The sequence below is a fragment of the Balaenoptera acutorostrata genome, chromosome 1 (assembly GCF_949987535.1).
Source record: "Balaenoptera acutorostrata chromosome 1, mBalAcu1.1, whole genome shotgun sequence".
Classification (NCBI taxonomy): domain Eukaryota; kingdom Metazoa; phylum Chordata; class Mammalia; order Artiodactyla; family Balaenopteridae; genus Balaenoptera; species Balaenoptera acutorostrata.
Window position 1 is genome coordinate 139,568,603 of NC_080064.1, and position 22,548 is coordinate 139,591,150.

General features: G+C 37.8%; 1 protein-coding gene across 7 annotated transcripts in view; it reads left to right on the top strand.

Annotated features, from left to right (window-relative positions):
• Positions 1-7,841: 7,841 nt before the first annotated feature.
• RALGPS2 (Ral GEF with PH domain and SH3 binding motif 2) overlaps positions 7,842-22,548 on the top strand; it is a 178,623-nt gene continuing 163,916 nt past the window's right edge. For 2 of the 7 annotated variants that reach the window (XM_057545676.1, XM_057545679.1), the window contains exon 1: positions 7,842-8,131. The gene's annotated coding sequence lies outside the window, so the exon portion shown is untranslated. The remainder of the gene's footprint in view (positions 8,132-22,548) is intronic. The other 5 variants (XM_057545684.1, XM_057545682.1, XM_057545696.1 and 2 more) reach the window with 4 other exon arrangements.

The following is a 22,548-nucleotide window of genomic DNA, read 5'->3' on the forward strand; positions in this document are numbered from 1 at the left end:
AAATAACAACCACTATGTTATAGATACAGTGGCTTTTAAAGACAAGTATAATTGCCAGTTCAACAATGAGTTTCAAATCTGTGTATGCTGGGTTAAGTCATAATGAAGAAAGTCTCTCTGGCTAAGTGAAGTCTCTATTAAATACAGTAAGAATTACATAAAATTTATTGGTTGATCTAACACAGGTATTATTAAATGCTTATGTTACTAATTTTCAGAAGAAGTAAGAATATTTCTTTCTGGAATGTGAAACCACAGATAGAATTGCATCTCTCGAGGGAAAGGGTCTCAGTGGTTATACAGTAAGCTTTTCCCATCTGTAATGTGATAACCAACTTTATTACTACACTACTATGGTAGAAAATTATCTCCTATATTTTTTAATACATTTGGCTGGACAAAATGAGGAATTGGATCTAATGTCTTTTTTTTCCATTTAACTTTTCCCATTATTCTAAAAGCATTTAGATTTTTGAAAGCAGTTTTACTCTGGAACTCTTGAATAAGCTTCTATAACCAAACTGAATTCTAGAAAATACTATTTTAAAATTAAACATGTATTGGGTATCTCATGTCAAATTGTTCATTGTTAGCATAAAGTATATTATATTCAATAAATATTTTCCAAGCTTCATTTATGTACATGACATTGTGCTGTTAATTGACAAGAATATATGAGAAGCACAGTTTTTTAGGGAGGCAATACAGCATGGAGATTGTGAGTCAGACTGCCTGGATTTGATTCCCAGCTTTGTCATTGCCTAGCAGCACGACCTTGAGCAAATCACTGAGCTTCTCTAAGCCTCATTTTCAAAAATATGGTAAAAATACCTGCCTTTCAGGGTTGTCCTGAGAACAAAATGAGGTGACATAGACATTTAATGTGTTGTCTGTATTGTAAATGCTCAATACACATGAGTCCAGAGATAGAGATTGAGAGAGAGAGAGATTGTATGGTGCTCTCCAGGAGCTTACAGTCTATTTGGGGATACAAGAAACACACACTTGGTAAAACTATATGTCATCATATAGTAAATTTCCAAAGTGAGAGAGTGATACCATGATAACCTCAGCAGGGGTTGGAGAAGGGAGATGTCAGTGTGAAATGTCAGACAAGAGGGACACGGAAAAGTTGCGCTGGAATGAAACGAATGGAAGTATATTTGGTTCTTAAGAGGAGAAATAAGTGTTTGCTTATTGAATGACTAAATCAAAGAATGGCCTGGCTAGTGTGTGGAGTGGTGATAAGGTGCATTAGCGCGGTGGACTGAGGTTATAGAAGTCCCTGGATGCCGCCTTGGTAAACCATAAGGAACTGGGGATTTTTCAACTGGGAGGTGAGTAAGGGTAGAGAAGACCTGTGACATAATGAAAATAGTGGTGTAGGAGAAGGTGTGTAAAACTGCAAAAAATTTATAAGGCTAAGGAGTAAATGGAAGGACGGAAAAGAGTTAACATTAAAGGAAGGAGAAGCGTTAACATTGATTCTAAAGCCTGGGAAAGAGAAGAAATGATGCGAACGGTGACTGAATAAAGAAAAGTTTTCAGGTTAAAAAGAAAGCTCTTTTATTGCTGTCCTTGCTTTTATAAAAGCTATACATGCTTCTGGTAAAAAAAAAAAAAAAAAAAAAAAGACAAGACCAAACAATAGAAATATATAAAGTATATAAAGTAGAAAAATGAAAGCCCCCTCTTCCTCCCCCAATTCCGTTCTCCTGGGGTAACCATTGTGATAGTTTGTTTGCATAGCTCTCCAGGCTGATTTCTATGTATGCACCAACTTAAAAGGAAATGGGAGACTGGTATACACAGTTCTCTTCAACTTGTTTGGGTTCTTTTCCATATTGGTTCATATAGAACTATGTTTTCATGTATGCAAGGAAACATTATAATTGTATTTACCCACTGCTGTACTGATGGATATTAAGTATTCCGATTTTTGCTGTTATAAACAATACTTAAAGAGCAGTCCTGTATATTTCTTTGAATGTCATCACAGTATTTTTGTAGGACGAGTAACTATGTGTGAAATTGCTGGGTCAAAGGGTACGTACATTAAAAATTTTCCTTGCTTTTGGCAAATTGTCCACCAAAGAGGTATGCTCGTTTACATTCCCGCCATCAGTGTTTGACAGAGTCTGTTGTGCACATTCTGGCTAAACCTTATTAACTGGCCAATCTATTAGGCAAAACATACCTTGTTTTAACATGTCTTCCTCTGATTATCAGTAAGGGTAGACGTATTTTCATAGGTTTTATTTTTATTTTTTCTCCTGTGGTGATTTTAGTTTTGACCTTGTAGAGGTTGAACTGATAAGTGTCCTCATCTAGATGCCATAGAGGCAATTAGACATGTGGTACTGAAGTCTGGGTAAGTTTCACCAGTGGAGCAGTGATAGTTGAAACAGTAAGGTCATAAAAATTCCCTGTATCATCATAAAGAGAAGGGAATACAAGGCCCTTAGGAAACAGCGTTAGCAAAGAGGAAAAGAGAAAGTGCTAGAAACTGAGCAGTAAGCTCAGGTAGAAAGAAAGCTCAGCAGTTGTAGAGATAGAAGTAGACTCAAGATTGTGCTCTGACACGCTAACTGATTAAAGAATTTTGGGTAAGTCTTGAATCTCTGAGCCGCAGTTTCCTCATTTCTAAAATAAAAACGTTGGATAAGATGTCTCTTTCACTATAAAATTCATTATTTCTATAATTTTAACACAAGAGATGAGACAATTTCATGGGAGTAGTCAACAATTTTAGAAAGCATGTAGGATTTGGCAGTGAGGTGGTCATTTAAAATAATTAGGATGTTACAGTCTATGGATGGCTTACTTCTGTTGCTGTTTTTTTTTTTGAAATTCTTTTTTTTTAAAAAAAGCTTTTTATTTGGAAATAATTTCAGATTTATAGAAAAGTTACAAGGAATACCCAAACACCGTTTACCCAGAGTCACCTATTGTTAACATTCTAGCTCTTTTGTTTTATAACTTTTGTTTTCTCTCCTCTCTCTCTCTCTCTCTCTATATATATATGTGTGTATATTTACACACACACGTGTATATATATATATATTTTCCCCCCTAAACCTTACATACATCCTAGTCCTTTACTCCTAAATACTGCAGTATTTAGGGACATAATCACAGTGCAGTTATGAATTTCAGTGATTTTAACGTTGATACAATACTTTAATCAATCTACCATCTGTTTTCCAATTAATCTAATAATGTGCTTTTTAGAATTTTTCCCCTCCAGTAAAGGATCCGATCTAGTATCTCATATTGCATTTAGTTGTCATGGCTCTTTAGCTGGGATATTTTCACAACTTTTGTCTTTTGTGGCAGTGACATCTTGAAGAATACAGCCCCCACCCCCCTTAAAAAAAATGACAACAGAAAGTTCCTCATTTGGGATTTATCTGATAGTTCCTCATTAGATTCCTCATTAGATTTCCTCATTAGATGCTGTGTCCTCTGGGAACTGCATCTTGAGGCAAACAATGTCCATCTGTCCCTCATTCGTGATGTTAATTTTGATTACCTGGTCAAGGTTTTGTTCAATTTCTCCAGTGTATAATTACTGTTTTTCCTTCCTTGCAACCAATAGGATGTCTATAGGAAGAATTCTAAGATGATGCAAATATCCTGTTCCTCATCAAAATTTCTCCCTACAGTTAGCATCCATTGATGGTTCTTGTCTTACCCAAACTTTGCTACTATGGTTGCAAAATGATGATTGCCCAACTCCAGTACTCCCTCCACATTTACCTGTTGGCATTCAACATTCTAGCATAAGTGAGAATACTTCCTTCTTCTCTATTTATTTAATCTATTTATTACTGGTATGGATTTATGAACTCCTGTTGCTGTTTTTTAATTCTAACCTTATTTTGAATGCAGGGTATATGAGTATAAGGAAACTACTGTGATGACCATCACCGACAAAGATTCTCACCTTCCATTAAGTGTCTAGAACAATGCCTAGAATTTTTATAAAGGAAGTAGAATGCGATAATAATTTACTTATCTGGTAAACTCAATTTTCAAAATATAGAGGAAAATACGAAAGTAGGCAAATGGATTTTATACTAAGTAAATGCCCCAAAGTATCAGAGTTGTTTTAGCATTTTCTGAGGTTCTTTACTCCTACTTTATACATGTATTTTTAAAATATTGGTTATTTGGCTAGCATGTTAAGACAGTTCAAAGGGAGATGTGACTGTGCACACAACCAGTGCTGTAGCAGCGGTGCAAGAAGGGACAGCAGGGGGATCAGTCATTAGTACCGTCCAGATCAATTAGACTCAAAGGAGTGCAGGAACATAGTAGGCCATGATTATTTATTGTAGAGTGAAGGGTACTAAGTACTTCTAAGCTTCTGGAGACATCTTGGTATTACAGCTTTTGTATTTAAGACACCTCTGGGTCATTAGGTATAGGTTAAGCTACACCACATTTTATTAGTTTAAGGCAGAGAAACAAGTGATATTTCAGAAAAAACATCAATACAAGTGGTTTAAATGAAGCTATTACTAGTGCTTGCAGATGAAAACCTCAGTTATCTAGAATAGCTAATTATGTTCAATCCTTCACTGCCCCCTTTCCTTACACTGCCATATAAATGAGGCATTACTGAAATTGTCCTTAAAGTTAATATTGAAAATTAATAGTTCATGCAAACATTTATTTCTACACTAGCTGGTCTCCCCAAGAGTTGCTCCAGAGAAACATTAATCTTAAGTAAATACATCCCTGCTGATCCACACCCTGCATAGAGTTGCCCTTGTGAGAGATAGCTCAGTCGTAAAATAAGGCCTTATGACTTTTGAAATTTGTTGCTCATATTTGAACGGACTGGTGATTATCTTTGTTCTTCGTATCTTAGTATCTGTGGCATGTCTCTCTCGATTCGGGAATTGTGGCAGGCTCTCCTAGTAACTTGGTGTCAGTTTTCTGGAGAATGTCTGTCTATCCCTTCAAAGACCCCTGTGCATTTGAATTTTGGATATGCTACTTTGCCTATATTTTCAATCAGAACATTGCAAACATAACAGATTTTTTCAAAATGCCCAGCCAATATATATATATTTGAAAAAAAAATTACAGCCTAGAGAAATAATAGATATATGTTATTACTGAAATTCTGTTGGTTGCAATAGAGTTAGGTGTTACTGAAATAATAAGCTTTCTTGTGACACCAGTTCGATTTTGTTTTGACAGCTGTAATGAGATGAGTTGTTTGTTGATTCGTTTTTTTTGCAGTGGTGGTCTCTTGTCTTTGAAACTGCTTGTTCTACATCTAAATGAGTTCCTTGGCTTATCCCTTGGAAATAATATTGATGGACAGTAATAAAACTGTTACATAATGGTGATTCTTCTGAAACTACTTTTAAGCATATTGAATTCTTATTGATTTCTATTTTATATAATGGCATTTCTATTTTATACATTAGTACTTTTTGTTATACTAAGACTTTTTGCATATTTCTTGTCTTTGGCAAAAGCAAATGGAAAACATAAAGCAACTCAGACAATTTAACAGTGATAAAAGATGCTCTGGTGAAGAAAATTTGCTGCTCGTCCTCTTTGGGTGTAAGAAGTCATTGTTTTCATTTACATATCAGTGAATTGGAAGGGACACTGACTTTCTAAAGTAATTTCTAAGCTATCGCAAAAAAAAAAAAGACATTGAGAATGAACTTTTTTCTGTATTTTTACACACAAATTCTTAACCTTAACCAAGTTCAGAAATTTGAACTTAACATAACTCTAAAGGTTAATAAAAGTACTATTTTACAAGTTATTAACATGAGAAATTCAGTATGTATAAGCATTTAGTATCTCCATGGCCTAACTTCATGAGTCACACGGCTTTTTCTCTTCAGAGTCCAAATGAAAACTTCACTGCTCTTACAGTAAACTGTGAAAATTATTGGCAGATGTAGGAACACAGGCTCATTTGTTTTTATGAAACCCTAATTCAAGTTTAAAGTAGTTGCAAGACATTTATACAAAATAGAATTCCCTGTTGTTCCTCAGTTTTCCCATTTTTTTTATAAGCAGTGATAATGGGATATATATACATATATGCTTATAAATATATACATATATAATTGTTGTATGTATTACTGTCAGCACATAGCCATCTACCTTTTCCTTAATCTCTTTTTTTTGCCACTTTTTTTTTGAATTTTATTTTATTTTTATACAGCAGGTTCTTATTAGTTATCTATTTTATACAAATTAGTGTATACATGTCAATCCCAATCTCCCAATGCATCCCACCCCCCACTGCTTTCCCCCCTTGGTGTCCATATGTTTGTTCTCTACATTTGTGTCTCTATTTCTGCCTTACTAACACTTAAAAAAGATTAAACATTTACCCAACTTGATTTACCCAACTGGAGGGATTTTTCCTCCAATTGCTAATTCTGTTTGCTTGTTGTTCCTTTGGAACTTGAAGCAATTAACATCTAGGGGAAAACTTCTTGTATGCATCATACATTTCTCCCCTTTTCACCAGTAGTCTGTTTTCCTTTTTTTTTTGTCCCTTGGTCTATTCTCATTTGAAAGTTTTTTGGGTTTTTTTGTTTTGTTTTGTTTTTGGTTTCTCTACTACTAGTGAGTTCATCATGATTCTTTTTAAGACTTTCTTTAAAAGTAAATGAAATAAAAATGAAGAACCATGAACTTAACCTATCATTTTTTTTCTGTTGCTTTTGTTTTTTAACCTACCTTTGGGTGTGGGGTGGGGGAGAGGGGGGCTTTAAAGAAGTAACTCTATTTGAGAGAAAGGGGTTGAAGGGCATTCAGGCTTCCCTAACTAGAGTGAAGGGCTACAACACAAGGCAGTCAAAGGAGGAAATAATTAGCATTCTTCAATATCACGATTAATCCATTCTGTTTAGTGGTTATTAAAGAGAGGAAAGAAACCAAATGAGAACAATTTTGGCCCTTTCATGTTTTATGCACAATGCTGGTACACAGTATTCCTTCCACATTCTACTGCATATTGCCTAGAGAAAGAGCTGCAGATCATCCAATAATCATCCATTTCTAAATGGTCTAATGATAGCATATACAAAGGTGGCTCACTTAAAACCTTCCATTTATAGTCACACTCCATCAAACGGTGCTAATTCTAAGTAGGCCACCGCATACAGCGCACCCTCCGAAACAACACCCTTTCACTGTTTAACCAAATCCATTCCTTTTTCATTCACAGGAAAGATTTAATATTTCAGAATCTTGTTCTTGCATTCAACGTGAAAAGACTGCTCACCTGGAACTCATCAATCTGAGACCCAAGGGATGCCAAATTTCTGTCATTTGCTCATTAAGCCAAGGGCATCACACAAAGGCCTACTTCTAACGCCTCTCGAATCTTAATGTGTGAGAGTATTGATCACTATAATTTATGATCCTACGGCAGTGGGGTGGCTCTTCACATTTGGAACCCCCTCACTTGTGCGCAGCGACTTCTAAAAACACGGCTGGCGCGGGCAGGATATTTGATCTGGAGCCCAAGTGTTTCCAGACTTTGTTCTCTGGCCTTAGAGACGAGGTGCCTGCGCTGAAGGAGACGGCCACCACAGGGGATTTCACCGTGGAGGGCCGGATGCGGGGAGCGGATGGCGAGGCTGCTGCGGGGGCCCCACCTGTCCGTCCGCCAACCCTTCCCGCCCCCTCGTTTGGCCGGTAGCGGCCCCTCCTTTGGGCGGGCACCCAGCGGAGGGACTGCGGCTGTTGGCGCGCGCCGCGGCCGCGGGCCCCCTGCAGCAGTTGGGCTCCGCACAGCTGAAGAGCCGCTAGCTGGGCGCGCGCCGGGAAGACCCCGCCGGCCGCGGCGCTCGGGGCCCGCGCGAGCGCGCTCGGTTGGTGCGCGAGCGCGGCTCCGCCCCGCCTGCTCGGCACGCGCCCCCGCCCAGTCCGCTCTCCTCCCCCACCCCCGGCGCGGATGGGGTGGATCCAGCTCACTCCCCTCCCCTGAGCGGCCGCGGCGGCGGCCGGCGCTGAATGAGAGACACCGACTGCTCCGGTCGCCGAGCGCTAGCCTAGGCGGCGGCGGCTGCAAAGCGGCGGAGCGGGGGGGGCCGGCGCCGTCTTTCCAATCTCCGAGGCGTCTGCCGCGGCTGCACAGGTCGGTGCCCTCGCCGTGGGCCTGGTGCGGAGCCTCGGTGGGCGGTGCGGGGGAGGGAAGGTGGGAGCGCTGCGCCCTGCCGGGCTGCGCGGAGCCGCAGCGGCGGCGGCGCGGGGAATGGCGGCGGCTCGGGCGCTGCGGTGTGTTGATCTCCCGGCCGCGGGCCCCGGCGCTGCTCGCCTTCGGCGCGGAGAGAGGGCTGCGGGGCTCGGGCTGAGGGAGGAGGGGGCCCGGCGTCTGGGAACCCAGGGCTGCGCCTCCCTCGGTGGCTCGCTCTCGACGTCAGTAGGCGGCCATGGGGTCCCAGCTCCGGGTCTCTGTCCCGAGGCCGGGGGCGCGGCGACCCTCCGAGCCCGCCTCGCCTCTCTCTCTCTCTCTCTCCTGGGTGGCGGAAGCCCCCGGGCTCCGCCCGCGCTACCCTGGCGCCCAGCGGCGCCTCAGCCTCCCTTCAGGTGAGTGGGAGCTGGGACTCCGGGAGCCGGGACCCGCCGAGCCGGGCCACACCCCCTCCCCGGCCCTCGCAGCTGCGCCCCCGAAGCCTGGCCGCCCAGCTGGCCGCCTGCGGACCCGCAGTCTCGCGGTCAGTGTGACCTGTTGCGGAGCGGTCCGCAGCCCTAGTCGCCCGCCGGCCTCGGACCCAGAGGGGCGGTCCTGCGCTGGGTCCGGGCCGGGCGCGCGGCAGGACGCGGGGCCGGGAGCGCTGCCCGAGATCCGGTGCTGTACCGCTAGGAACGGGCGTATTGAAAAAAAGAAGAGGTTCCCCATGATCTGATCAAACAGTTGCAAATATCCGGGATTCTATTGCAGTGTCGGATTAGGTAGGCTCATAAACACCATGCTTTGGAGGTGATTTGGAAGAAACCCGAGCCAGGAGTGAGAAGCTGTTATCTGTATCTGGAAAATAGCAGTAAACCTGTGCGGAGCTACATTATCCCCCACCTGACCCCATCAAAGCGCTTTTCCTGTAGCTGTGTGTTGTAGACGCAGGCCAGTTTCAGTGTACGTGGGCGTGTTTGGGAAGAAGCTGCGAGCTGATAGGAGGTACCTAAGTACAAATGTTAATTTGTTTTAACTGGGAGGGGTGAGGGAGGAGGAAGAAAGGGCACTGATGTTAGCTGTGGAGGAGGGGCCATTGAAACACTAAATTTCTGTTTAAGAGAGCGCTAAAAAGAAATATCGAATACCTGACGTTTAAGACCGTAAAGTAGGAAATACAGGCAGCAATTAATTGAGCTTTATCTTTTACATGCCCTGGGTTTTAAAATTTCAACGCTATAGTTGCTATAGAGAGCTTTGTTTTCGTACCAGTGTTTATGAGTTGGTGTTTTTCTGTATTCACCATCAAATCGACTTTGTGTAAGTCTCTCTGAAGATGACCATCAGAATTTTGGGAAACTTTTCGATCCGTGCAGCATAGTATTGCAGTCAGATCATAGCTTGCTAGCTGTAAAAGCCTGTTCCATCCAGATAATTATGCTTATCCTAGTGCTGTAAAATCATAATGTGTGTTACTGCTGCATATTTTACTGTAGACTTTAGAATTATAAAGGAACTTATCCAAACAGTATTATTTTAATAAAAAGAACCTCTTAATCAAGCTTTGTAGACATAAAGTTTATCATCTAGCTACAAAGATTTGGAAAGTACTTGTCTTACTAGCTTAAAGGACATGTGTAAGGACATAAGATGCCTTTTTGAATAAATAATTTTAACATAATTTATTTTAAGCTTAGTTTTTCTCTTTTTAAAATTCAGTATAATAATTTTGAAATGGTAAGATCTACTTTTTTTTCATTTTATTCATTCATTGACCTTTCTTTCAATTAAGGAATTTGACTTTAAAATACTCAGGGTGGGACTCTGGAAATATTGTTCATTTTGGCTAAATTATTCCAGATTGCAACAGAACTTTAAAGATAGTGCTTGTGTTATCAATATTGCAACATGCTTTTCTAATGTATATTTTGATTATCAGGAAGAACAGACCAGAATCTCCTGAGAGAAAGTATAACTATTATGAAACTGGCTTTGTGAATTTTTTATTTGTGTACTTTTATTATACACGTGAGTAATGTATTTGTGTGTGTTTATGTATCTAGTTCTTGTCTTTTTCAACTTTTTTTGTCATTACAGTTGAGACAGTAGTTTTTTGTAGTGAATGATGGATAGATGTACAGGTGAAATTGCTCTGTTGCAACTTAAAACACTTCAGCTTTTGTCTGGAGGCCCAGTTTGTTCATTCATTCATTCTACACGTTTATTGGGTTCCTATTTGATGCCAGTTAGTTGTCTAGATGTTGGTGATACAACAGAGGAAAAGACAGGTCTGTGCCCTGATGGAGCTTAAAGGGTAAGTCGGCAAATAGTCTACTGCTTCATTGTCAGATAACACTGTTTAGTGTTAGTTTAAAAGTTTCACAAGTAAAAACTCCTCTGATGAGTTTTTTTGGTTAAGGATATTTGTTGTGTTTCTCCTTCTAAGAATAGTGGGAATTATTACTCAGTGAACAAAAGCATTAAGACAGTTGTTTTAAAACTATGCTAATGTTTATGTACTTTGGGTATCTGGTTCCCAAGTACACCAAAAATAAACATTCTACCTGAAGTCACATGATGCACAGTTTACATGTGGTTAAACAGCTTTATTCTTTTGGTTTATATAGTTAAATGTTTGCTAAAAATACTCTGGACACTTGTTTATAATGGAGTCTAATTCTTTTTTTTTTTTTTAAGTCTAAATTTTTTTTAAAAATCATGTTTTCTTCTTCTGGCTGTGTATGTGTGAGTGGACCAAGGTCCCGTTGTTCTTCCTTAGAATCTGATAACCATTATCACTAAAATCAGAATTTTGACTGAAAGTGATAGTTGTTTTTTTTTAATTAAAATATGACAAACATTGGTGTAGTTCTTCACCAATTACAAAGCTTTTTAATATATATTATTGATACTTCAATATTTTGGTACTTCTTATTTACAGGAGTGCCAACAATTAACACTGACCTTAGGTAGGCATTATTATCTCCATCTTAGATGAGGAAATGGGTTTAAAGATGTTAGCACACCAACGATAAGCAAGCAGTGAACCTAAACCCAAGTTGTAGCTCTTACTATAATGCGGTGCTCCACCTGGGGAGTGTGGATGGGGAGAGCATCATCGTCCAGTGCTACAGTACAGCTACTAGCCTGCTTTTCCAGAAATTTCAAAATAATTCTTGAACTTTAAGCCCAGCTGTTAATTGAGATTTAATTAATTGAATTTGTTTTCTTTTTGTGAGTTAAACTTTAAGACCTACTTAAAATCTAAAAGTACTGCTTTTTTTGCTATATAAAAAAGGCAGTTTGGATTCACTTTTAGTAGTATAAGTGTTTTGAGAATAAGACATTAAAATCATTCCTCTTTTCTGAATATGAGGTTTTTATTGTGTAACAACCGTATTTGGAATAAAACGTCGCTTCAATCTGGATGCTACATTTTTTTTAGTTATTCAATTTTCAATAAAAAGATAATTCAATAGCCTGAAACTCTGGTTTAGGGTTTCTCTTTAGTGAGAAAATGAAGATTGGATGCGAATAATTTCGGTAACTTGGAATTAATCTGGAATCTTTCTTGATTAACATCTTGAACTTTTGATGTAGGAAAACTTTTAACTATGTAATAGGAATAAAAACACTGGAATTTGAAGTGTGTGACATCCACCTGTTCTGTGGAGAGAAAAAAGTTTGTATAAATTTAGTCAGTCACTTTAATAAGTAATGGCTAGTTAGGGATGTAGGAAGAGTATGAACAGCAATGTTCATAGGACTTAGCTTGACGGTGCCTGGCAGTTTATGTATGCCACTACAGGGAACTTTGGTACTGGCTTTTAAATGATACATGGCTTTAGAGTATGAGAGGCTTAAAATGAAGCTCTCACCTTGAGCTTAATTGATACCCTTCTGTTATTTTATTTACACAACCTTTTCTCAGAACAGATTTTTCCTTTTTATCTCGATTTCCTTTTTGTTAATTCTTGGACAGCCCTTTTCTGAAAACCCTACCTAAACAGCATCCCCATCACACTCTACCCTCACCTTTGTCTTCACAACATTAATTTATCTGACATTATAGCATACATTGATTTGTTTATTACCTTCTTCCCTCTGGATATAAACTTCATGAGGGCAGGGACTTAGTTTTGTTCACTGATGTATTCCTAGCACCTAGAAAAGTACCTGGCATAGTTAATACCCAGATAAAATTTGTGGAGTGAGTGAGTTAATTGGTATTAAATGATACAAAACTCACTAGTTTTGTTTTTTGGAAAAAAAAATTAGCTTTTGACTTTAAATAATATAACTGTGCAGTTAAAAAGAAAGCTGTACTATAAGACTTAAAATGAAGGACACCACTCCCCTGTACAACTTTCCCTGCCAGGTCCTGCTCTTAGAGCAACCATTTTTGATAGTTTTAGCTGTTTTTTTCTAATATTTACTTCCATATTTTAAGATATTACTTGTTTTTCAATTTTAGATATCTGTTGGCTTCCTCCTGTGGAAGATGAGTCTTTCTGTGCTTTTGGGTTCTTATGCCACCTGAACTTCCTCTCCCTTTATCTCCTAATATAGTTATAGCATGCTGTTTATTGTTTACATTATTATGATTTTGTATGCATGTTTATTGTTGAACTGTGCAGTGTACTATGATGATATTTCTTGGAGTTAAAATTTTTTCTTTTTTGTTTTTTGCTTAGTTTCCTATTTGTCTCTGTTTTTTTTCCAGAAACTGTCTCAGTATGTTCAAACACATCAGGTAATTGATCATTCTATTTTTTTTTTAATTGGAAAAATTCCAGGGCTCTCCATCCTTTTGCTCAGACCTGCAAGGGGGCTCTCCACTCTGCTTGGTCTTAGCTTGTGATTTTCCTTCATGATTCTGGGAATTCTCTTTGCCTTTTCCCTGCATTAGAGCCTATGGTCTCTCGATCCATGTCTTCCTCTTTCTCCGATTTACCCCTTTGTTTTGGTGAAATACATCCCTCAGTAACTTTCAAGAAAGGGTATTTGAGGAGGTGAAATTTTTGAGATGTTTGTATTGCTGAAAATATCTTCTTTCTACCCTGACACCTGGTTGATAATTTGGCTGGTCTGGGTATAGAATTCTAAGGTGAAATAATTTTCCCTCAAAATTTAAGGGATTGTACTATAATTTTCTAGCTTCAAGTGGTTGTTGAAAAGTCTTATGCCCTTTAGTCTTCATCCTTTATATGTGGCCTGTTTCTGTTAAGATCCTTTCTTTGTCATCAGTCTCTGATATGTCTCTGATGTTGTATGGGTCTTGTGTGGATCTTACTTCATTTCTTATGCATGGGACTTAGTGGGCCTTTTCAACCAGCAGTGTCCATATTAGGTGAGAGCAGAGATGATCTAGTACAAGGCTCAGCCAGTTTTTTCTTTAAAGGGCTGAATAGTAAGTATTTTAGGCTTTGTGGGCAGTACAGTCTCTGTCACTACTACTCAGCTTTGCTTTTGTAGCGTGAAAGCAGCCATAGACATAGACTTGTGGCACAGGTGGAAGGATTAGCCTTTGAACTTTACTAGGAGTAGGGAGAGTTTGTCTACAGAATTGGGAGAGAAGAACAGAAAATATGAACAGAGACATGATGGTGGTAGCTTGAGGAAGTTCTCATCTGAGGTTTTCTGTTAATGTATGAGAAGCAAGATCATTAGCTGAGAGTAAGGAAGAATGGGAGTATGTATTGGAGGTTTGACAAGAGGGAAAATATGTGACGTAATCATCCATCAAAGAGTGGGAAAGGGAATAGAATAGAGTAGAAGAGAATAGAACAGAGAAGTATAGTGTGATTGCCAGTCAGCATTAAGGGCCTACTTGAGAGAGATGATTCTGAATTTCATGTTCCTGACTTCAATAGGAATACCTCTAAAATCTCATCAAGTATGACATCTTACTAAAGGTTTTTTTTTCCCCCCCATCAGAGGGGGTTTTAAAAATTAATCATCAGAACGATTTTCATACATAAGTACTATATACATATAAATATGTATATTTTTATACATACAAACGTGGCCTATATAACTGCTTATTTCTAGAGAAATGCCAAAAGAAAGTACTATAATTTTTCCCAAATGCAAATTTTGATTTAGAAATCATTCGTTTATTCATTTTTTAAAAGCCATGGAGCATTTTCTATGTTCCAGGAATAGTTCTTGATGCTGGGGATACAGCTAAAAACAAAAAGACAAAAACATTTGCCTTTATTACATTTGTATTTTAACTAACTAACATAATTAAATTAAACACACACAGACGTTAACAAGAAAGGAACATTATGCAGAAAAGAGAACATAATAGTTGTTATTAAATGTATTTTTCAGCTTTACTGAGGTATAATTGACAAATAAAATTGTAAGATATTTAAAGTATACAACATGATAATTTGATATATGTATACATTGTGAAGGTATTCCCCACATAGAGTTAATTAACACACCTGTCACCACTTATAGTTTTCTTTTCTTTTCTTTTTTTTTTTTTTGGTGAGAACACTAAAGTTCTACTTCTTAAGCAAATTTCAATTTTACAATATAGTGTTATCAACTATAGTTACCATATGATATACATTAAATCCTCAGACTTTTTTCTTATAACTTTCTTATAACTGAAAGTTTATACTACCATTTTACCAACCTCTCCCTATTTCCCCCACCTTACTATAAGTTTTTGATAATATAACTGTAAAAGATTAAGAAATACTTTCTAGTCTTAGTTTTGTAAGAGTTTTTTCTTATAATATCATAAGTATTGCATTTTATCAAGTGCTTTTTCTGTAAGAAATGATCATATATATTTTCTCCATTAATCTGCTAATAGGATGTATTACATTAATAGTTTGCATTATTGGGTCCAACCCTACGTAACTGTGTTGCATTCGTTTTTTTCTCCCTCTAACTGCTGAACTTGATTTGCCACTGCCTTAGAGCTTTTTAAAAATTTACTTTTATCAGTAGATAAATTTATCAGAGATTTATATGTATCTGTTTTGACTTCAGAGTTGTGGTGGGTTCATAAAATGAGTTGTGAAGCTTTCCCTTTTTTTCTCTTCTCTGAAATAATTTTGTAACCTAGGGATTATGTGCTCCTTGAAGGAACTATAGATGTAATGTCAAAGGTGAAAAATAAAGTTTCTAGAGGAAAACATAGAAAAATATCTACATGACCCTATGGAAGGGAGAGGTTTTTGTTAAACAAGACATAAGCAGTACCAGAAAAGAACGATTGGTAAATTTTTCCTCATTAAATAAGAACTTATGTTCATCAAGGGATACTATTAAGAGAGTGAAGGGCTTCCCTGGTGGCACAGTGGTTAAGAATCCGCCTGCCAATGCAGGGGACACAGGTTTGAGCCCTGGTCCAGGAAGATCCCACATGCCGTGGAGCAACTAGGCCCGTGTGCCACAACTACTGAGCCTGCGCTCTAGAGCCGGCTAGCCACAACTACTGAGCCAGCGAGCCTAGAGCCCGTGCTCCGCAACAAGAGGAGCCACCGCAATGAGAAGCCTGTGAACCGCAACGTAGAGTATCCCCCACTCACTGCAACTAGAGAAAGCCTACGCACAACAATGAAGACCCAACGCAGCCAAAAATACATAAATAAAATAAACAAATTAAAAAAAAAAAGAGTGAAAAGACAAGTAACACAGTGGAGAAAGTGTCTGCAATACTTACAGTACAACAGTGGACTTGTATCCAGAGTATATGAAAAATATACAAGTCAATTAAAAAAAAATACAGGCAACCCAATTTTAAAACAAATGGGCAAAAGACCAGAAAAGGCATTTATGAAATGAATTATCCATATGGCCAAGGTGAAAGGTACTCACACATAATTTTCAGGGAATTGCAAATTAAAACTATCATGTGATATGACTACATACCCACCAGAAATGGTGTAAATGAAAAAAACCTGATAATACTAAGTGTTGATAAGAATGGAAAGCACTTGGGACACTCATCCATTTCAGATGGGTTTGAAAATTGGTACAAACACTTTGGAAAATTCTTTAGGTAGGTACCATCTGCTAAAGCTCTACATGTGTATGCCGTATGATCCATCAATTTCACTTCTTGGTATAGACCCAACAGAAATCAATATATATGCACATCAAAAGACATGGACTTTAGAAAAAACATAGGGTTAAATTTTCATGACCTTGGATATGATACCAAAAACAGGAACAACAAAACAAAAATGAGATAAATTGTATTTCATCAAAATTTAAAACTTGTGCTTCAAAGGACACCATCAGGAAAGTGAAACGATAACCCACAAAATGGGAGAAGATATTTGCAAATCAAATATCTGATAAAAGACTTGATTCAGAATACATTAAGAACTCTTAACTCAATTAAAAGACAACCCAATTTAAAAATGGGCAGAGGATCTGAATAGGCATTTCTCAAAGAAGATATACAGTAAGCACATGAAAAAATGCTCAACATCATTAGCTGTAAGGGAAGTGAAGTTAAACCATGATGAGATACCCCTTCACACTACTAGAATGGCTAGAATCAAAAAGTTAGATGATAACAAGTATAGAGGCAGATGTTGAGAAATTGAATCCCTCATCCACTAACAGGAATGTAAAATTATATATAGCTACTTTGGAAGATAGTATGGCAGTTCTTAAGATGATTAAACATAGAATTACCATATGACCCAGCAGTTCTTTCCTAGGTATATACCCAAAGGAGATGAAAAACATGTCTCCACAAAAAATTGTTCACAGATGATTATGGCAGTGTTATTCATTGTAGGCAAAAAAAAATGGAAACAACTCAAATGTCCATTACCCAACAAGTGAATAAACAAAATGTGACATATCTATACATTGGATTATTATTTAGCCCTTAAAAGGAATAAGGTACTGATGCATGTTACATCATCAGTAAATCTTGAAAATATTATGCTAGGTAAAAGAAGCAGTCACAAAAGACCACATATTATATGATTCCATTCATATGAAATATGCAGAACAGGGAAATCTGTAGAGACAGAAAACAGATGAGTGGTTGCTTGAGGTTGGGGCTAGGGAATGGGGAGGTCTAAGGAGTGTGGGATTTCTTTTTAAGATGATAAGAATGTTCTAAAATTGACTATAGTGATAGTTCTACATGCCATTGAATTGTATACTTTTTTGGGGGGGCTGTGCTGCGCAGTTTGTGGGATCTTAGCTCCCTGACCAGGGATTGAACCCGGGCCCTCAGCAGTGAAAACTCAGAGTCCTAACCACTGGACCGCCAGGGAAGCCCCTGAATTGTATACTGTAAATGGGTGAATTGTATGGTATGTGAATTACATCTCAAAGCTGATTAAAAAAAAAACAAGACATGGCAAAAATAATCAGTGATGTGAGGACATTGTCACCATATTTAATTGAGAAAAGCAAGATACAGAGGAATATATAAAATACCCATTTTAGTAAAACAAACAGTAAAAACTCTGTGTGTGTGTGAGAGAGAGTATAAGTGATCTTGTAAGGCAGAAAATGTTGCACATCAAATGTAAACATTTGTTACCTAGTTGGTCTAAGGTAAAAAGGAGAGGGAGGGAAAGAAGGGAGAAAATAACTTAAAGGAAAAGGGGTTGATTTAGAAAAAACAGCATTTATAACATCATTTCAGTTATGTAAAACATAAATCTTAAAATGGTAGTTGTCTATATGGTGAGGTACCAGGGTTTTTTTTCTTTATCATGTTTTTCTGGGTTTGATCCTTTTTGTTTTATTAATACAAATATCTGAAACTAAATTAAGAAGCAATACAAATAAAATGTTATAAAATCTGAAAAACAGCAGTTTTTTACATAATAGCTCCCAACTGGAAGCAAGCCAAATGTCCGTCAGCAGAATAATGGAGCAATAATTTGTGGTATGCTCTATACTGGAATACTATGCATCCGTGAAAAAGAAGGAACTACTGCTATACTTAGCAAATGTGGGTGAATATCACAAAATGTTGAAAGAAACCAGACACAAAAGAGCATGTACTGTGTGATTCCCTTTTTTTGAAGTTCAGGAAAAGGTCAAACTCATCTATGTTGATGGAAGTCAGAGCAGTGGTTAGGGGTTGGGACTAGGGGAGCAAGACTTCTGGAGTGCTGGAATTGCTCTATATCTTTATTTGATTGGTGGTTGCATGCATGTCTACATAGTAAAAATTCATGAATACATTTCAGTATTTATGTATATCTCAATAAAAAAAATAAAACGTCAAGCCAGAAAAAAAGAAAAACAAGTTTTAAAAAATCTGGTGCTCATATAAAAAGTCTTTGTATACTTCCAAGGTTAGTTATATCACTTTGAAAGACAGTTTCTCTCTACCCTCATTTTTTTTTTTTTTTTTTTTTTTTTATTAATTAATTTATTTATTTATGGCTGTGCTGGGTCTTCGTTTCTGTGCGAGGGCTTTCTCTAGTTGTGGCAAGCGGGGGCCACTCTTCATCGCGGTGCGTGGGCCTCTCACTATCGCGGCCTCTCTTGTTTCGGAGCGCAGGCTCCAGACGCGCAGGCTCAGTAATTTTGGCTCACAGGCCCAGCTGCTCCGCAGCATGTGGGATCCTCCCAGACCAGGGCTCGAACCCGTGTCCCCTGCATTGGCAGGCAGACTCTCAACCACTGCGCCACCAGGGAAGCCCTACCCTCATTTTTAATGGCTGTATTGTGTCACTTTGTGTGGGTGTATCATAATTTATTTAAGCAATCTCTTAATGGACACTTAGGTTGTTTCTAACTTTTATATACTATGAAGAATGATAGAGTTCGCTTTTTTTTTTATACGTCTTCCTGTACTTTTTTGATCATTTCCTTTCTTTTTTTTAAATTTTATTATTTATTTTTGGCTGCGTTGGGTCTTCATTGCTGTGTGTGGGCTTTCTCTAGTGGCATGCGGGGGCTACTCTTCATTGTAGTGCACGGACTCCTCATTGCAGTGGCCTCACGTTGCGGAGTGCGGGCTTCAGTAGTTGCAGCATGAGGGCTCAGTAGTTGCTACATGTGGGCTTCAGTAGTTGTGGTGCGTGGGCTTCGTACTTGTGGCTCACGGGCTCTAGAGCCCAGGCTCATTAGTTGTGGCACATGGGCTTAGTTGCTCCGCGGCATGTGGGATCTTCTCAGACTAGAGCTCGGACCCGTGTCCCCTGCATTGGCAAGCAGATTCTTAACCACTGCACCACCAGGGAAGTCCCTCTGATCATTTCCTTTTGATGAATTTCTAAAAGAAGGATGGATTGCTGTTTGGAGGTTAAGTACATTTGCATTTTTGCCCATGGCGTATAATTGTTTGTTTCTCTATACTCTTACTGACTTGGTGATTAGCTTTAAAAACATAAATATTGATCTGTTATGTAATAAATTCTCCTTGTTTTAATTTGCATTTTTAAACTTTTTCAGTGAAGTTTATGTTTTCATGTTTTCGGACATTTGTGTATAATTTCCTTTTCATATCTTATATTCTTATTGCTCAGTCTCTTAAAAGTCTGTTAAGGAGATAAGTCAGATAAACAAAAAGTACATAAAGATTAATACAGTTAACCCCTCAGAAAGAGAAAGACAAATACCATATGATATCACTTAACATGTAGAATCTAAAATAGGACACAAATGAACTTACCTATGGAACAGAAACAGACTCACAGACACAGAGAACAGACTTGTGGTCGCCAAGGCGAGGGGTTGTGGGAGGATTGGGTGTTTGGGATTAGCAGATGCAAACTGTTACATAGAATGGATAAACAACAAGGTCCTATTGTATAGCACGGGAAGCTATTTTCAATATCCTGTGATAAACCATAATGGAAAAAAAAATACAGTTAACCCATAACTTAAGAAATGAAACATAACCAGTGCAGTTGAAGCACCCTATTACTTAACATGTTAGAGCTCTTTACGTATGAGGAATATTGTTTTTGTTGGTTGTTGTAGATCTTTTCCCTATTTTATTTTTTTGTCACCTCACTTATTTTATTAAATCTAAGTTGGCTTCAGTTGTGAGATACACTGTGTAACGCACAGTTAAGGATAGAAATATGCTGTCAGTTAAACCATGACACTCTGTTAGTTTTAAGAGGCATGCTGACTTCAGAGATGTTAAAAGATGAGAAAATATTCATCCTAGAATTGATGAAATGCATGTGTTCTGCTGTCTATGTGTGTCATGTTTTCTTTAGTCAAATTTATCAGTCTTCTGCTGTTTCTGTTTTTCTGTTGTCAGTCCTAGACTTTCCTGTGCCAACATTAAAAAAAATTCACCTATGTTTACTTCTTGTATTTTTATGCCTTAATTGTTTTTCATCTTTAATTCATCCTATTTATTTTAATGTAAGATCTAATTTTTGTCTTTTTATCCAAATAGTTAGCCAGTTGTCATAAAGTTAAAGGCCACTCACAGTTTTTTGAATAAGGAATGAATGATATATTCAGATATACTTGTTTGAAAAATAATAATATGGCTATGGATTTTGGTTGGGTTTAGTCTAAAAATTATCAGTTGGATTATCTATTAAATATATATCTTAAACAATTAATTAATTTGCAGTAAAAGGAATATGAATGTTACAACTATGATTTCACGTTGCCTTAAATAGTAATGCATCTGAGTATTCTTGGAATCAAATAATTAATTAAATTTAAAATAATTTTTTGCAGCCTAGGCAGTGGTTTTAATCCTGGGCTTAAAGTTTGTATGAATCTGGGCAAGTTACTTAATTTCTTTAACATTCAGCTTCCCTATTTGTAAAATGGGCATAACGGTGTCTTCTCATAGGATCACTGTGAACATTAAATGAGAAAGTGTAAGCAAAGTACTTAGCCGAATTAGTTCTTCACTCTTCCTCCTTTTGGGACCTTGAAGATCAGGTGTACTAATCACAGCCTAGCTTTTCTTGTATCTGAGGTTACTCTAGATCTCTAGGATTCCTAGAGTAAATTATCTGTTAGACCTCTTCAAATTCTGATTTAGATTTCTCAGGGTTTGATTAGAATTTTTCTGGCCTTCTGGAATTAGCTTACGTGACAAATCTATATGATTTCTGTTGCTGCTTTTAAGCTCCTTTTCTGTGAATGTGCTGAAATTTTTATAGATTTTAGGGTTTTGTAGGTAGGGAATTTGTATGTATTTTAGGTTTGATTGACATAAATTTTATTCTCTAAATTGTCACTAGGATAACCTCTACTGCTTTTCTTTTACAGTTTGGATTTGTGGATATATTTTTTTGTAGGTTTGTGTGGTTCAGATGCTCTATGAGGGTACAGGGGTAAGTCTATTAAAAGAAAAATGTTTTGAGGATATCCTTTGGATAAGAAACTCCGCTTTTGACTTGCTTCTTTTTGTCAACAGTATTTCTGAATGTTTTCTGTGAGCCCAGTACTTGTGAATGTTACCATAGAAGAATAAGTTTTAGATCTTGCACTCGTTGTTTACATCTTCTTGGTGAGAGATGAAGTCTTATATGTGAGTGAAACCACAGTAAATAACATGAGATCGTATGTAGTTATGTGTCAGATTGAAGAGCAGTTTGCAGGAGAGGAGGGAGGCTCAGTGAGGGCATGAGTGGTCCTTAAGAAATGTGTTTCATTAAGGTGGTAAGAACTTAAGTATTGGGGAACAGCATTACTGAAGATATAGTAATAGGAATTAGTCTTTTTGGCATGCTTTGGATTGAAGGGTTTTTGGAGGGATGGAGTGGGAAATAACTTGGTAAAATGGACAGGTTATTCAGTCCTTAGAAGTAAAGCAGATTAAAATTTAAGGGATAGTACATACTGTTAATAACTTTTAGCTTCTCACTCTGTTTCCTTTCTTCTTAAGGCTGTAAATTGATAATTTGTAAATGAAGATTGGAGGGAAAATCCAAACTGTTTAGAACCAGTGTTCTTTTTAAAAAAGGGAGGGGGGCTTCTAGTTATATATGTATTAGGTAATCTTCCCAACAAGAAGGTTTAAAACAATATTGATAGAAAAGTAACATTAATAAGTTATATGCTTACTTTTTCCTTTCTGTCCTTATGACTTGGTCTTAGCTAATTATGTAGCAGAAGGTTTTCAGTTCAAAGCTTTCCTCTGCCATTAAGAAAGCCAAAAGGTGTAGGGTTGAACTCATCTGCAGAAAGATTTTTAGAGATATAATGTTGAAGGTTTGAACTTAAGGGAACTAGCAGTACTATTGAAGCCGTCTGTGGGCAGCGTGGGCAGCTGTGAATTGGCTGTAGTAATAGTGTCAACACGTCTAGCCCCCTCTTTTGCTTCAGTTCAATGCGGTGCAATAGACATAGCTATAGGAATGGATAGGGTTATTGATGTTTACTACTTCTGTCTCTGAGCAGAATTGAAAATTATAGATGGCAATGGGTTTTTCCTTCTCTCA